Raw genomic sequence first — 16060 nt, 5'->3', positions numbered from 1 at the left:
GGCTTTTAAAATAAACTTATAATGTCCATATCTTCTGGCTGCCCAGTTACCTATAGATTAGCAGCTTTTCATCTTTTGCATTTCCAGAAATCTCTGCCCTTCTGTAGCACACTGTCTGAGCCATCTGGGCTCCCTTGTTAAATCAATTCCTTGTCCTACAGGCACCTTTCATATAGCACACTCTTCTTGCTTCTGTTTGAGTCATGCCTGTAATCTGAATGATTAGAGGATGCACACTTCCATTAGAGAGACTAATCTGTTGTGAACATCTGGGTACAGGAGATCCTGATTAACTATAGGGGTTTGAACATCACAAATTCTGTATCTCTCCACATCCCTATAAGTTAAAATTTGCTCAATGCAGGGTGACAGGGGCAGGATGAACAGCCTGAAATATAAGTAGAACAGCACATACTCTGCATGCATAAAGTACCAAGTTCAATCCTTGACATCTCCAGGTAGAGCTGGGATAAACTCCTGTCTGAAACCCTGAAGAGTCATTACTGGTCAGTGCTGGCAAAAACAAAGAAACAAACCACTAGTTGATCCAATGGTCTGATAACTTCCTGTGTGGATCACCAATAAAGATTGTGCTCTGCTCTATCTTGAAGTGTAGTCATTCTCCAGCAGTACAAACAGCGGAAACATATGCTATACTCCGTTTCAGATTGTGAGAAACTTAATTGGTCTACCAAGCATTGCCAAAGTATAGTGGATGGAAAACGAATTTCCCTAAGTTGCCCACCAGGCAACAGGAAGATGCTACTCTATACAATGATCAAGGGGCCACATTACATGGTGAATCTGAATCTCCAGGTTCAGTTTTCGTCAGGTACAAAGACATTATGAGAACTTAAACCATCTTTGAAATATGTCAGTTAAATTGTATGAATCATCCCTCTGTCTCATCCTTTCCCATGTCAAACACCCAACTCTTTAGAGGCTGAGAATCTGTATCTTCCAATGTCAACATCTATTCACCTTACTGTTCTACTAAGTGACATGGATCTTATTGGGAGTTACTTCCAACTAAACATGAAAATAGGTGCAGCCCCAATTTTACACATTTTAGCAGGGCCCAAGACATTTTGCTGCCTGAGGCAAAGGAAGAGATGATTCCCTCGCACAACATTCAACGTGTAGAAACCGAAGGAACTGGCAGTTGAGTCTTACTTAACAATGCCCTTTGTTAATTTAGGGTGCTTCCAGTTGGGGACTTCATACAGTAGATGGGCCACACAGATTCAATTTTCCTGTGGGTGCAATTGGCACATTAACCTCCACACATTTTTCAGTCTTAATATTAATGGCTATTCCTCCACTTGCCATCCACACAAGTTGACAGAATGTATTCATGATGTGGGAGATTGAACCTCTCTCTCACTTTTTCCCCATTGTAGGCATGCACACACTGCAAAGGTGTGTATGCACCTTTAAAATCATCATCATCATCATCATCATCATCATCCCCAGGAAGTGTACAAGACAAAATGTTACCAGCATGCTTCACAATAGGCAAAATGGAGGGCTTTGGAGAGGAGGGGCTGATACTGTAGCAAAAATAGATTTATTGCATTTCATTGGTTTTTATTTCCTTTCCAATCATCCAAGCAGGAACCATCTTAAACACTAAATGATAGTACTGAAATAATTATTGGTAAGAGATCCAGGGGGAACCATGAAATTATAGGCCAGTTAGTTTAGCATCTATTCCAGGAAAACAGAAGGGGAAATATAGCACGACCCTCCTTTCTTCCAAGGAGGCTGCTCCCAATTGATCTTGGCAACGCAACAACTTTGTCCCAGGTGGGGCTGTTCTTCAGGCTAGCCGGCAGGTTCTCCACGAGAGATGTGATCTGGCCAGCAAACTGCAGACAGAGGGAACTCCTTGGTAAGATTGCTAAGTAAAATTTATCTTTTTTAACTTTTAAACACAGAAGGCTTTTAAACAAACTGAGGCTCTTAAGTAAGAAAGATCTTTATTCAGGAAGGTCACAGTACAGATTCAGTAGCAGACGCAGAGCTGAGGAATTACAGTTCAGGGTGAAATTATCAAATATGTCCCAGTAAGGTTCCCTGACCTTCCCACCAAGCCATTAAAAATAAGGCATGGCATCATCACTCACAAGAGACTCTTGTCCTGGGGGAATGTCGGGATTGCAAACATGCACTATGTCAGGGAATGTGGGTCTGTTCCCATCAGTGAAAGCAGCGCCTGGTTCTGATCAAAGCACTGTGATGGGTAAACTACAGTTCCCAGGATTCTTTGGGGGGAGCCGTGATGGGTATAAATATGTTTTAAGCATATGGTGTGGATGTGACCTAATACATGTACAGTGGTACCTCGGGTTACATACACTTCAGGTTACAGACTCCGCTAACCCAGAAATAGTGCTTCAGGTTAAGAACTTTGCTTCAGGATAAGAACAGAAATCATGCTCCGGCGGCGCAGCAGCAGCGGGAGGCCCCATTAGCTAAAGTGGTGCTTCAGGTTAAGAACAGTTTCAGGTTAAGAACGGCCCTCTGGAACGAATTAAGTACTTAACCTGAGGTACCACTGTATAGTCAAACTGTCCCCATTACCTGGGGATTGTTAAATCACTATCAGTTTGCATCCAGGAAAGCTTTTTTGGTGTGTGGCGGGGAGATGCCTATTTGATTTTTTTCTCAGTGTTGCTGGACTACAACTCCCAGCAGCCTCAGCAAGCATGGCCAGTGGCCAGGGAAGATGGACATCTTAGAGTGGCTGGGGCAACCTAGCCAGATGGACAGGGTATAATTAGTAAAGTTGTTGTTAGTTCAGCAATGCCTGGAGAGCATTCACAGGTTCCCCACAAAAGCTTTAGATGTTTTCCAAGATGCATGGGACCATTTAACTGTGAACAGGCCACAATCATCTGGGAATATGTTTAAAAATGACTCTAGCATAGAGGCACGAAAGACCCTCATGAGGAGCTTCCAATCACATAATTGAGTGATTTAGAGGTTTAGAGATGTGTCCCTGATAAGGCTGACATACAGACATACACACACACTCCCCCCAAAAACCCCCACAATAAAGTGGATGGCAGAGCACATGTTTTGAAGGAACAATGCTCAACTGTTGGACTGAGAAAGATCTGGCGAGCTGCTGCCAGCCTGAGTGGACAGTACTAGTCTACATGGCAAACACTCTGGCCTAGCATAAGACAGATTCATACACTGGCTGCTGTGGTGTGCTGCAGACACACATATTGTGGCATGAGCTTTTCTAAACATTTGTAGGGACAAATCAGAAATTTGTTTCAGCTGCATTTTAAACCTAATTAATTCACCAACCTGTGACTTATATGCAGATCAGAATGCAGCTATAAATTGGATTACACACTTCTCTGAAACTACATCACAAAATTCAATTACAATGAGAAAGCTTATTTTTAGGAGAATTTAAGTATGAATTTTCCGTACTTTTAAAAAAACCAACGCAATAAAACCCAGGGTGGAACAGACCTATGACTGAGCAGATGTGAAACTGAAATAGAAAGATCCCTCAGTATCCATCAGATGCTAGCCTTGTATTTCTGCTGAGTTTGCCATACAAGGTCTCAAAATATTCAATTGTAATTAATTTTATGTCCATTTGATACAGCAGGAAGCCAAGACATCAGAGGTTTACACAATTAGCCCACAGATCAGCCCAGAATTCCATATACAATCCAGCACCACACAGGAATCATTTGAAGTCAGCGGCGTAGCGTGGGTTGTCAGCACCCGGGGCAAGGGAAGTAATTTGCGCCCCCTAACCTGGGGCAAGGGAAGTAATTTGCGCCCCCTAACCCGGGGCAAGGCAAGTAATTTGCGCCCCACGCCGTGGCGCCCCCCCCCCCACAAGCCTCTATATTCTGCGCTTGTCAGGCTTGGCTGCTGGCCCTCCGTGGCCTGGCAACGGACTCAAGAGACCGGCCGTGGCGGCGCTGGAGGGCTGGTCTGGGGCCCGAGAGAAGCCTCGGAGAGTTCTCGCTGGGTTGACCTCGCAGCCTGGGTTACCCTGCGGGGCTGTTGTGAAAGGCGAAGGCGAGCGGCAGCGTGGCTTGCAGCGGAGCAAAGGGCACGACCACAGCGCCGGGACGTGCCCTTTGCTTGTGCCCCTTTGCTGGGGAGGCTGAGAAGGGCGCCCCTTTGCTGCGCTCCCCCAGGAGGTCCCCCGGGAGCAGAGCCCGCTGCCTGCGCTGGCAAGGAGGATGAGCCCAGTTGGCAGGCCGGCCAGAGAGGAGCCTCACAGGCAGCGAGTGGCTGGCTCCTTGCGGGCGGCGGCGGCAGCGCAACTCCCTCCTGCCGCGAGAGGCGGGCAGCAGCCGGGCCTCGGACCTGCAGCCAGGAGCGCTGCCTCTTCCTGCGCCCCGAGGGCTCCCCGCGCCCAGCAACCCGGGGAAAGCGCCGCACTTCCACCACTGGCCCTGCTTCCACCACTGGCCCCTGAACCCCAAGGCTGAGGCTCATGGCGCGCACCCCGGCTTGCAGCTCCTCCGCCGCCCTTCCAATGGGGCAGCGGCCCGCAGGGAAGAGCAGGCGCACTCTCTGTCCCCAGCTGAAGCCGAGGAGGGCTTCTGGTAGCCCCGGGGTGGGAGGCGGAGGGGGGTCGCTGGCTGCAGCCGCCTCGCCTCGCCTCCGTTCTCCTCTCAAATCAGACACAGACGGCTGCTGACAGAGAGGAGAAGGGGCGGGGGCGGAGAAGCGCAGCGTGGGCAGCGGGAGGCTGCTGGGGGGGGCTCACAAGAGAAGCGAGCCCCGCGGGACTGAACCAGGTTCCTCTTCCCGGCTCCCGCAAAGCGACGTGCCCGTCTTGTGCTCTCCGCAAAAGGCGCCAGATCAAAGCGGCAAACGGTACAGATCCACACCACGCCCCCCGCGGAACAGTCGTGCCCTCCACATCACAGGCAGCTCAGAGTTAAACTCTGCGCCCGAGGCTCTTCGGCAACTCCGGAGGCTGCGAGTGCGCCCCCCCCAGATGTTGCGCCCGGTGCGGCCGGCACCCCTTGCACCCCCCACGCTACGCCACTGTTTGAAGTCCACTAATTTCCCCTATGCAAAATACATTCAAGTTTAAATATTGGATATTCTTGAATATATGACAAGCTTGGAAATGTTTCAGAAATGTTTCCCCACAGTGTCTGTAAGCAAAAATTCCACATTAAAGGACTTGAAGCAGAAATACACTGCTAAATAGCTGTGAAGAAGGCTTAATAATTTAGCCTGCTGTTTTGCCAGATGCTTGAAGGACATAAAAGATCTTTATGATTGCCAGAACTCTTCTCTCCACACACAAAACAGAAGGAAGGAAAATATGTGAGGAATTAAGACATGTCATGGCTTCAGTAGCCTTCACACAACCTGATACCATCCTGATGTTTTGGACACCAGTTCCCATAATTCCCAGCCACCATGGCCAGGGCAGCAGGTTGATGAAGGCTAGAGTAATGTCAAATGCAGAAGAAGAATACTACAACAGAAATGCAATGGTGAGTAGGGATTTGCGCTGCAAGCACAAGGAAGCACCACAGAGGTTTCCCCCTCCGCATGACTAGAAGCCTGGTGCCAAATGTTGGCCGAGGGAGCTCTAATTCTGACGATAGTAAGGATACCAGCTGTGCTTTACAAGATACGATTTGGGGATTGGACCCACGTATACGGATTGTTCGTTTTCCAAGCAAGCATCCAGATTTGCCTGCTGTCGGTTCCGAAACAGAAACACAAAATGCCAACAGAGCATAAACTTTCTCTCTGTGCTTTTTTAATGCTGCTGAGACCACAAGGACAATCTGATCCTGCAAATGTCCCAGTCTATGGTGGGTTGGTGGTGCTAGCACATACTACAAGGGATGGATGTAAACTGAGAGCCAGCTGTTTTGTGCAGCTGAGGAATTACCGTATTTTTCTGTGTATAACACGCCCCCATGTATAAGACGACCCCTATTTTGGGGGACCGCAACAAAAAAATGTGGGGGGGGGGTTTGCCCAAAGTTGTTCAGCTTTTTTGGGGGGGATGGAGATTGCCCAGAGTTGTTGAGCTTTTCGGTGGGGGGTCGCTGCCGCTCTACAGCTCTACAGCCTGCCCACCACTGCAAATCGCCACGGCCACCAACCGTCTGCACATTCGCCACCAAAAGCCCACCTGCCCACTTGACGCAACCACAGCCGATTGCATGCACGCCTCGCCGCTGCCATAAATCAACGTCCAATTGCCGCAGCCGCAGCCAATCATCAGTAGGCCTTGCCGCAGCAACCAATCACACGCCCCATCACCGCTGCCAATCTCCTGCTGGCTGCTGCTACCAATCGCCCGACCCCCTCTGCTATCCATGTATAAGACGACCCACATTTTTTGCCTATTATTTCTAAGGAAAAAATATCGTCTTATACGGTACATGGAAAAATACAGTACCCTTGCACAATGAGGTGGAATCAGAATTGCAACTGTGGTTCTGGACTGCATTTCATCCAGGGTTTTTATCACAAAGGTGACTTCACAGGGTCCCCACAACAAGGCAAAAGTGGGACAGCATTACAGAGATGGGACGGGGATCCTTACAGTATGCTCTTTTCCCCCCAATGGTCCTTATGTCCTAAAAAGTTTGCAAAGGTCTCCACTCTAAAGTGGTTTAAAGCACTCCCTGCGTACCTTCAACATGGTTGATGCTTCTCTTCAATCACTTCCTGAAGTGTTTTCCCTTCTGCCAGACACTTCCCCTGCCCCCCCCCCACTCCTCAATGACTTGTGCCATTATTTTTACTGGTCTTGCTCCTCTGCTTTAAACAGCCGCCTGTCCAGTGGTTAGCAATGCAGCTGGAGCTTTTTCCACCACTTATTTCCATGCTAGGAAAAGCTATACCTGCTTATTTTCTATGTGGCAGGCTGCTGTTAAAATGTAATTGAGCAGGGCTATAAAAATAACAACACAGCAGCGACTGTTCTGGTTAGAAACAAAACAGCATCTGCCAGTAGCCTAAAGATTAACTGGGCAATTGCAGCATGAGAAGCACCTACCTTGTTATGTGCACTTTCAGATGCTCAGGAATGAGCACCCTTTTCTCCACTAAGCTTCTTTTTACACCCATTGTTTGCATATACTCTGACATCCCAAAAACCCTCTGAGCCCTATTGGCACAAAGCACAGAGCCCCCACGGTACGGTTTTTACTAACCTTGCCCTTCTAGGGTGGCCACTTGTGCATCACCCGGCAACCCCAAAAAGAGAACACATGAGCAAACCGTTTTCACTAAGCCAGATATTGTTGGACTCCCAACATCACATCGACACATTGAATTGTAGAGTTGGAAGGGACCCTCTGAGGATCATCTAGTCCAACCCCCTGCAATGCAGGAATAGGCAGCTGTTTCATACAGCGATCAAACCTGCAACCTTGGCATTATCCTCAGCATGCTCTAACCAACTGAGCTCTCCAGGCAGCCTGAACCTGATCAAGGATGATGGGAGTCCAACACCTGAATGGACACAGGTCCCCCAGCCTGGCATAAGCTAAGAGTATCTGGATAGATTAAAAACAAATAAGAAAAAAGACTATAATTTAAACTTAAATAGATATCTCAGCATAGCAGAGAAGACTGCAACCAGGTTACCTTTGCACCTGCTTGGTCTGATGTCCAGGAATCAGCAACTAGAAGACCTTTGCTCTTCCTTATCTTTCAACGTATGACTGGACAGGCCTTCAAATAGATGACTATTTCATTTAGAGGACTGTCCTCTGTAAAGCAGGGCACATCATCACTCTATTTACATCTGGAAGTTTTCCCTCTGGTCTGCCACAAAGCCCTGCCCCTGCACAAGCCAGCTCCCACTCAGATTGGCGGTTAAAGCCTCGTGAGCGTTCCCCAGTCTCGGCATGACTAGAAAGGAGGGGGGAAACCTCTCCCACCTGCTTCAAAACCAGGAAGGAGCCAACCACCCACTACACCTGCCTTGCTACAATTGCCACCACAAACAGTATGACAAGGACAGGTATTCATTTCACTAAAGTTAACTTCTGCTTTTGCACAGAAACGCTGTTTGCTAACCATCTTGACCACTGTCAAATTATCAAACAGGCTAACCAAGGTCAGGCCTACCGGAATTGGCACAATATGGCGCCCATCACCCCCAAAAATTCATGGTATAAGGGCCCTTTCTCAGGAGCGCAGGCCCTTTTCAATCTATGGCACAGGTTTGGGATAATGTCAGTGCTGAAGTAAAGGAACCGATATTGTGTTACTGTTAGTGTAATTGAGCTCCTGTATTGCAACATACAATATCCACGTCTCTGGGGAGACTGACATGTGTATAAGTACTATTTGGACGCATTAGCTACTTCAGTTGTTTACAGAATCTAAAAAACGGTCAAGGCTGAAGTGCATCTAAGAAAGGAGTTTAACTGACACGGAACTAGCCAGCAAAACCAGTTGTGTAAAGTTCAGTAAGCCTGATTTGCCAAGTGCCCTGGGATTTGCCAAATACAACAGCTTTCACCAATGGGACCGTGGCAATTGAGACGATGTGTAACAGAAAGGGGGGTGGAATACACAAAAGCAAGTGGAGCTACGCAATTTTTCCATGCTCTCATCCCCCAAGCTCCACAAAGCCTCCCTCACCTAACCAGTATCATGCAAAACCCTAGCAGAAACCTTGACTATGTACAGGAGCCTTGATTTCAAGTTTATTAGTCTTCTTGCACTTTTTTTTTTTACATGAAAGAAAGGCTATTGATGAACTGGGAACAATGCCATACAGAACCACAACACATTACTTTATAACCTAGCAAAACAAAGCCCCAACCCCCAATCTCCGAGCAGTGAGAGATTCCAGGGAGAAGAGCCGAGACCAGGGAGAAGAGCCGGCGGAAGAAGATTGGAAGAAATTCAAAGACTACTTACAGAAATATTGCAAAATTAATGATGTTAGAACGATGTCGGATAGAAATTAAGTGGTTTCCAGCTGTAATGTTTAAGAGAATATGGAAAAAAGGTTTAGAAGTAGGTTAAAGCTTATTGATAAGGATTTGCTGAACTTCCAATTTGAATTGGAATACAAAAAAGGGAGGTATGAGGAAATAAGTTAAGGGAAAATAAGTTATGGAAACTTTGTGTGTTTTTAACTATTTTTATTTTTTGTATTTTTGTTATTTTTTATTTTTTATTGTATTAATATTGAAATCCTTAATAAATATCTTTTTTAAAAAAGAGAGAGATTCCAGGTATGCATACCCAGGGTTCGGTTTCCTTAGAATGGAGTTCGTTCTGTTGTGTGTTTAGGATATATTGTTTTATTTATATATATATATAAATACACACACACACCCGAGAACAAGATGGAGGGGCTCTAAGCATTAACACCCCAGGAGATCTTGTTTCCCCACTAAGCTTCCAGGGGAGCCCCAAAGCCCAGTACAGATCAAGAATGTCTATGTCTCCTGTTTCAGGCCTGCTTCCAGCCCATATCAACAGCAGTGGCTTTTGCTCTCCTACCTAACTGCTGAGTGTGCAGAGGTTGGGGGGAAGGCCCACCCATTTGTTCTATGGCACAGAACAACTTCTTTGTTTATGCTACTTAACTAACTAACCAAAAGCATTACCTTAATAGAGGAACTGGCTTGGCAAGCTTGTTCTTATACATTCTACTCTCACAGATACAGGATTCCAATAACTAGAAGGGACTCAGGGTATCATCCAGACTGACCCCACCTCTCAAACTCAGAACAGTGTTATGGTTTAAAATTTTATCATGTAACCCTAGCAAAACAAACAAAACAATATCAAAGTGGCAGTCAAATATGTGTGACAAAACACAACACTGTTTTTTTCAATAGCCTATCCAATAGTGTATATCAGCAAAGCACAGAAATGCATTCCTCATTCATCAATATTCTATATTTTTCAGGTGTTTTCCCACTCACCTTTTCACATCCTGGAAAATGTTAAAGGAAGACAGTTGCTAAAATGAGAGCTTGATGGGATACTTGTTCACCTGTGCTTTTCTGCTGCTTTTCTTCTGAAAATTGCTTGCTTCAGAAAGATGCTCACTGTGCAGGAGTCAATTTGTTTATTGTCTGTGTTGTGATAAAGCACATGCAATGGTGCAGGGAAAAGGAACAAGTTCATAGCTGTAGGAGGGGCCTTCCGCCTTCCAGAGGCGAGAGAGAAAGATGTCACCCCTGGATGTTGTCTGTGTATTTGATAGGATGGCTGGCTGCTGTTAGAAGCTCTAGGCCTCAGTTTTGGTTTCTATTAAAGCAAAGATTAAGTTCCTTTGTTAAGTAGCAGTTCTTACTGAAAGCTTGCCAACCCCTCTGGCTCAACTACAGCATATACTGTTACTGCAGGGTGGTTCTCTTTGTTAGAGTCACTGAAGCAGCTGTAATAATTAAGGAAAAGGAATACAGGTGACTTCTGGTTCTGAGAACCAATCAGAGGCTTGGAAGAAAAGGAAGGCCCAACAAGGCCACAATCACACCATCCATTTAAAATGCTATAATACCACTTTATTAATTATTATAATTATTTATTATTTATACCCCGCCCATCTGGCTGGGCCTCCCCAGCCACTCTGGGTGGCTTCCACAGAAACAAAAATACAGTAAAATATCACACGTTAAAAACTTCCCTGAACAGGGCTGTCTTAAGATGTCTTCTGAATGTCAGGTAGTTGTTTATCGCTTTGACATCTGCTGGAAGGGCGTTCCACAGGGTGGGCGCCACTACCGAGAAGGCCCTTTGCCTGGTTCCCTGTAGCTTTGCTTCTCGCAATGAGGGAACCGCCAGAAGGCCCTCGGCGCTGGACCTCAGCGTCCGGGCAGAATCATGGGGGTGGAGACGCTCCTTCAAGTATACTGGACCGAGGCCGTTTAGCTCTAAACTGCCATGGCTTCCCCCAAAGAATTCTGGGAACTGTAGTTTGTTAGGGTGCTGAGAGTTGTTAAAAGGCCCCTATTCCTCTCACATAGTACAATTCACAGAGCTCCCTGGGAAGCAGCATTGTTTGTTAAACCACTCAGGGAACTGTAGCTTTTTAAAAACTAAAAACAAAAAAAAAGTGATTAAGAATGTCAATATGTTGTTGCTGGGAGGGAAGTAAACATATAATACATACAAATAAAATGAATATGCTTTACAGTGCAATCCCATGCATGATTACTTGAAAGCAACCCCACCCACCTTGTGGCCAGCAGAATATACTTTCATGTAAACGTGGCAAGGAGTTCAGCCTAACTCTCCTACTGAAATCATGGAGTGGCAAAATAGTTAACTTTTGGTTGTTCTGCAGGCTTGGGTCAGTGGATTCTTCTGTAATCTTACTGTCAATGTGACCAGACCTCTGTTATTACATTGCTCCTTACATGAGGAAGATACTTTGGTGGGTGATTTATTTATTTTTATTAAAGTCCTCAAACGTTTATAAACAGGAAAGGAAAAGCATGGTAATTCTTAAAGTGTCTGGAGCCTTCCCTTAAGCCAACTTCTGATGGAGGAATTTTAAAATAAAGATAATGCTTTTGTTTTGCTTTGTAAGCCTTTCCTTACGTCCTGCTCAGTCGTAGGCTGAGCTTCTTCAACAGGAACGTCTGATTGTACTGCATGACATCTGAAAACCAGTTTGGCACCAAAACTCTTGCTTCAACATTCCTCACAGTCTTATACTGCTGGTCAATCTAGCTCAGTGTTGTCCACACTAACTGGCAACAGCTCTCCAACATTTCAGCCTTTTCTGGAGATGCTGAGCCTTGAACCTGGGACATGGCTGATGCTCTACCACTGAGCTACCTACGGCCCTTCCTCTGAAGTCATCATTGATGCATCTGAAAGGAGTGGTCCAGGTGTGCTTGGGCCTCTCTCTTTGGATCCCAGCCACATCCTCTGTCCCTTATAGGTGTTGCAGTTGAACAGTCCATCCCTTTTGCCTTTAAAATAAATGTTCAGTTAAAGTATCTGACAAGAAGGAGGAAAGGATTCAAGTCTGTTGACCTTTTAAGTATTTATTCTTAATTATAATAAGCCTAGACCTGGAACAAGATCGACTCTTGCATAATGTTTTGTTTTGTTTGGTCTCGTTTCCACAACGTATGGGATGGGTTCCCTGCTGGGTTTCTTTAAATTATATATTATTTTAAAAATAGTCTCAATGGGTGCATTGTCCAAGGACTCCAATATGTGAGTCATCCCTCTCCATTTCTAGATATTTCCTTTCACCTGCTAAAGGAGGCAGGTAAGGATTCCAGAGGACTCTCTCTGTGTGGTTTTTGCTCCCTGCTGCTGGATGGGGAGAAGTGGGGTGGCCAAGACACCAGAGAGTGGTCTTTTTAAGTACAGACACATAGTAGTTATACAAAGACTGATTTTCAGTGTAAAGGTCTGAAGATGAGTATGTACACAGGGGCTTTGAGATTCTTGCTGAGCCCATTCAAATCTAGAACTGGGGCAGAAATGTGATTCAGTTTTCATTTAAAGGCAAATCTACCTATTACACACTTTCTGAAACAATATACAAACTAGAACACAAACACCCATCAAACAAGTAATGTATTGAATAAAATGCATATACTAGATAAAGCATGCCTTAAAATGCATATATTTATGAAAGTAACAGATGAAAAAGCATTATATATGAGGAAACTGTAGATTATGCAAAATTGCAAACTAAAAAGTATATATTGGGAGAAAAATCACATGAGGGCTTTCATGAGGACTAAAAAAAAAAGAGGATTTGAGAAACTGAAATTGACAGATTCACCCATCCTTATAAATCTCAGTGTCAGTGAAAGATGTGGTGTACTTTTCTATGCATATAGCATCACAGGATTACTTGAGAAGGCTAGCTCAGTTTCTAGAGCACAAGACTCTTAATCTCAGGGTTGTGGGTTCAAGCCCCATGTTGGGCAAAAGATTCCTGCAATGCAGGGGGTTGGACTAGATGACCCTCATGGCCCCTTCCAACTCTACAATTCTATGAGAAGTCAGCCTATGGGAATAAACTGCTGCATCTGAAGAGGCCCACCCACATCCATCCCCACTCCACCCCACACAATCTAGATATACGAAAAGGGAGAACCATTTTCAACATTTTGTACTTATCTGGATTCAAACTTCCATCACACTCCATGAGAAAATCGATACTCCAAGATCATAACCAACCAGTGATCAATGTCACATAGTGTCAATTTGTTTCGATGGGACTCACCCAGGTCATCCTAGGACTGCAATCGCAATGAAAACAGTAGGGCATGCTCTTGAATAAATGCACATAAGGCAGGTCGTAAGGCTCCAATTCTCAAACCATTTTCTTTGTAATCGTCCCAAAGCCCGGTTGCTGCAGCAAATTATTCAAGAGCTGAATTCCAAATGGTTTCTTGTATGTAAAGTGAATGGCTAATAGCAGTGATCAAAAGCAAACTGTCAGTAAGTCTGAGCAATGAACAGTTTTGAATGATGAGGGATGTCCTTTCCTGCTCATAAGTAAGGACTTAAGAAACGTTGATGGAATGCACAATTCATAAATATTCTGACTGTAATCATGAGATCCTTGTACCAGACAGCCTCTGTCCCTGTTACTATTTCCCCCTTCAACACAAGGTGTAGGATGGGATGGAACATCCTGTTCCATTTTAAATTCAGTTCCCCACATTTCCTCAGCAGCTTACAATTAAAATACAATAAATCCCCATTAAAATATGCATGGAACAACAAAGAAAATAAACAGGGAAGATCAGCTCATCTGTAGCTGTGGGGCTGTTAGAAAGACAGGAAAGCTCTTGGATTTGTGGGAGGAAGCAAAGGATGTAAATTCAATCAATATTGTCCTGGCCCTCACTGCCAGATGAAGAACTCAAACTCCCAAAGGTTTCTGCCAAAGACTTTAATGCTTAAATCAGAGCTGTGCATAAGCAAGGCACAATTACAAGGTACAGCAGGAGTGCAGGAGAATACACGTCCGGGAGCAAGCTAAGGTGTTGATCCATCAAATAACATGCTTCCTGCACCTTCCTTATGCCAGCCAGAATCCCAAGACAGGGCAAGCAAACGGAAACTACATCTGGGCTGAGCTTGCAAGGTCCGTTTGTGTCAGTTCTGGTGTCTCTGTGTCCTAGGAGGTGGAGATGGAGTCAATGCCTGTTTGGTGTCAGATTCGATCTCAGCGCCTCCCAAGGGGGTGTGCTGGAGGTGGTTCTATGACAGAAGGGATCTGACTAGCTGTGCCCCGTGTCACTAGAGCAGAATGCTTCTCTGCCAACCTGCTTGGTCCCTCCCCAGGAACTAACTCACCATCCTCCATCCTCCATGCTCCTTCCCTGACCCTTCTTGGTCATGTCCCACTGCTGCTTTCCCAATCTCCGCTAGGATGTTGCCCAGCTCCAGCTAACTGTGCTCTTCCCAGTCCTCTTCAGGATCAAACTACCCCCTCCATGACATAAACAAAAAAAGAAATAAAATCCACTTTAATAATCACAGCAATCAGATGGTGGTAAACCTCAGATACAGACCTTCATGCGAGGAAGTTTCCCTGCCGCCAAATCGGCCTGTACCAATTTCCTCTTCAAAACTTGGAGAGAGTCAATTACATCTGAGTGTTGTTATCTATTGATGTCATCTCCACAATGACCTTGTTTTTATGATGCTGTAGATACTTGATAAAAAGCTTCTTATCCTAATGAGCCGTATAGCGGGAGGAAAGGACGGCAAGGTCGAGAGCGTATGTGCTAATAAGACAAGCAACGGAAGTATTTGTGTACTCAGCATCAAAACAAATTGCAACACCTTCCACCTTCCCTGAGAACATTGTTTACGGCTGGCCAAGAGACAGCGTTCTCAACAAGGCCAACGTAAAATTGATTGCATCCGTGGAACAGCCAGGAATAAATAAATGAATTGTTTTCTTATAAGTAGCATTTTCCCTAATAACGCAAAGCAGACGAGGCAACAAACAAAATGTGGTGTGTTTGTGTTAAAATCTGTAAGTCTACCGATTATTAATGCATTACATATTTGCATTACAGTACATATCTTTGCTACCTAAATAGGCATATATTTCTTTCCCCTCTATCTCTAGTAACACCTATTGAACTCAGTGAGGCTTACTTCTCAGTAAGCATGTATAGAATCATTCAGCACTTTACATAAAAGGGACGCAAGCAAGCAAGCAAATAAATAACATTTTAAATGCCTGAAAGCCTGTTTTTCTATTTATCGTTTTAAACATCATAGCATCAAGAGTTGGAAGGGACCCCAAAGGTCATCGAACCCCACCCTCTGCAATGCAGGAATCACAGCTGCATTTTGAGGCACAACATATTATGCAGCTGGTTAATATTTTGTTATTTTAAATTAAAGCTTTTTTGTAGCATAGGACTATTTCTGTGATACATAAATAAGAAGTTAAAAATAAACTGAAATGTTATAATGAGGGGTGACCGCTCTTAAACAAATGGCAAGGAATATCTTTATTTTTTTTCCACTTTCAGTCTCTAAATACCAAATATATTAGTAGCTCCGGGCATCAGAAAGCTAAGCGATGCCACTATGTATGTAGCTTCTACCTCTTTCATTGAGGTTATGCACGCACATCTCTACTTTAGTTGCTACTGTGGGCTGCCACAGGACTGACCTCTGCTGGAAAGAGTTTTGATTGCACCGTAAGTTTTCATGCACCGCACAGAACTCCTCAAATTAAACCAAAAATATACATACCTATATTTGAGATTGAGCTTCAAAAGCAACCTCCCTCGTTCCATCATGCAGGTTGACAGCCAACGTATTATGGGACAAGAAAACTGACATCACACAGGAGGTTAATCAAGTAAAGAGAGCCTCTGGCCAGCAACTATTCCCTGAATCAATGAACTGGAAGTGCCATGTGACGGCTCCCGCTTACATAATTTTCTTGACACATCAGCATTATAAGTAACCCAACGATGGACCTTTGCAATAGATCATGATGACGTTAAGCGCCAGGTTCGCCAAAAATGCCAGGACAGCATTTAGCACACCTGGAAACAAAATGATTATAAAGAGGGAGATGGTGGGGGAACAGAAGAGAACATCA

At 44.9% G+C, this 16060-nt stretch overlaps 1 protein-coding gene across 1 annotated transcript in view; it reads right to left on the bottom strand.

Annotated features, from left to right (window-relative positions):
• PDE4D (phosphodiesterase 4D) overlaps positions 1–10004 on the bottom strand; it is a 611966-nt gene extending 601962 nt beyond the window's left edge. Inside the window, exon 1 of the mRNA XM_083703504.1 lies at positions 9924–10004. The gene's annotated coding sequence lies outside the window, so the exon portion shown is untranslated. The remainder of the gene's footprint in view (positions 1–9923) is intronic.
• Positions 10005–16060: the final 6056 nt, after the last annotated feature.

Source organism: Podarcis gaigeae (genome assembly GCF_964106915.1).
Source record: "Podarcis gaigeae genome assembly, chromosome: 11".
NCBI classification, from domain to species: domain Eukaryota; kingdom Metazoa; phylum Chordata; class Lepidosauria; order Squamata; family Lacertidae; genus Podarcis; species Podarcis gaigeae.
The sequence above is the reverse complement of the archived record's forward strand: the minus strand, read 5'-3'. Positions and strand labels throughout refer to the sequence as shown.